Source organism: Penaeus monodon, chromosome 15 (genome assembly GCF_015228065.2).
Source record: "Penaeus monodon isolate SGIC_2016 chromosome 15, NSTDA_Pmon_1, whole genome shotgun sequence".
In the NCBI taxonomy this organism is placed as follows: Eukaryota; Metazoa; Arthropoda; class Malacostraca; order Decapoda; family Penaeidae; genus Penaeus; species Penaeus monodon.
The window spans coordinates 14,995,191-14,996,387 of record NC_051400.1 but is presented as its reverse complement, the minus strand read 5'-3'; the positions used below and the strand labels follow the sequence as shown (position 1 = coordinate 14,996,387).

The 1,197-nt window shown below is 43.1% G+C and overlaps 1 long non-coding RNA gene across 1 annotated transcript in view; it reads left to right on the top strand.

The window, feature by feature from the left end:
• Window positions 1-572: 572 nt before the first annotated feature.
• The window catches only part of LOC119582117, a 14,454-nt gene continuing 13,829 nt past the window's right edge, over window positions 573-1,197 (top strand). The window contains exons 1-2 of the long non-coding RNA XR_005229616.1: window positions 573-676; window positions 813-915. This is a non-coding gene — a long non-coding RNA (uncharacterized LOC119582117). The remainder of the gene's footprint in view (window positions 677-812; window positions 916-1,197) is intronic.

Here is a 1,197-nt window from a genome sequence, read left to right as displayed (position 1 = left end):
TCAGTTCACTTCGTTTCTTTAATTAAACCGCGATGGTTCCAGAACGGCATATTAACAGGATCGTCGGGAAGCGTATGCCGGTGATTTGCCATTCATCGTACGGAGAGTTAATTAGTGACCGCCGGCCAATCAGGTTCCAGGGAGAGTAATTAGGGATGCGTGCGTTTTCTGTCCTTGTAATTATCGGCGGAATGATTTGTCGAGAAAGTTGCATTACGGCGGGAAATGACGGCAGTTGTTTCTGTGCAGTCGGTGACGTTGCTTCGCTCTGGTGGATATGCTTGTGTTTGATCATTTCCTTTTGAGTGTTCGGCGTGTGGTGCGGTCGTTATGGTAAAGCGTAAGTCTATTCGTTATATTCGTTCCCACATACGTTATATTAGTTTAGGGGTTATACTAGTTCGAGAGGAAGGGATATAGTGTCATAGCGAAGGGCGAATGAGAGAATGTTAGGAGAGACTACTGTGTGAGTTGCTAGATGGTACTAAACTTTATACAGTGCATTTAATAGGCTTATAAAGCCTATTAATGCTTTGTAAGGCTTCGAAGCTTGTACCGAAGTTCGTTTCTCAGTCAGTGTTCAGACTGTAGATGAGTGTGCGCGTTTGCTAAAATATGAACAAGTACTGTTAACCCATTCGCTGGTGTGGAATCTGAAATTGCCTGCGTGACAAAGGTAAAACGCTTTGAAGGCACAAGGTCGAGTTTTGATTATCGAGTAAAAGTCAAAAGAAAAGCTTTTCGTTAAGACCCACGGTTTTTTGATAGAAAGGAAGAAAAAAAACATCAACGTTCTCTCTCTCTCTCCGCAGCACAAGATGGCGACGAGTTGGAACGAGGTCACCCTTGAGGAAGGTTACTAGAGAGAGAAGGGTGACGTCATGCTCACACTGAGACACCTGCCAGGCTCCCAGGGTAAGTCAGGCGCCCCTTCTTGAAGTCACGTAGTGCTTTGTCACTTCGTGTAAGCATGACGGAGTGTCGCAGGTCGATTCCTGAGTCATTTGTCCTGGGTTACTGAGTGCATTCTTTACCCATCGTGTATGGAATAGTTTGAGGTTGATCGCGCTTTTTACAAGTTACCACAATTCTTTAAGCTCAATTTGGTTATATTTTCTTGTATCTCATCAAAACTAATAATTTTCTTGAATGACAGTATTGAAACAGATAATTTATAACAGTCTCAGATTTACATTG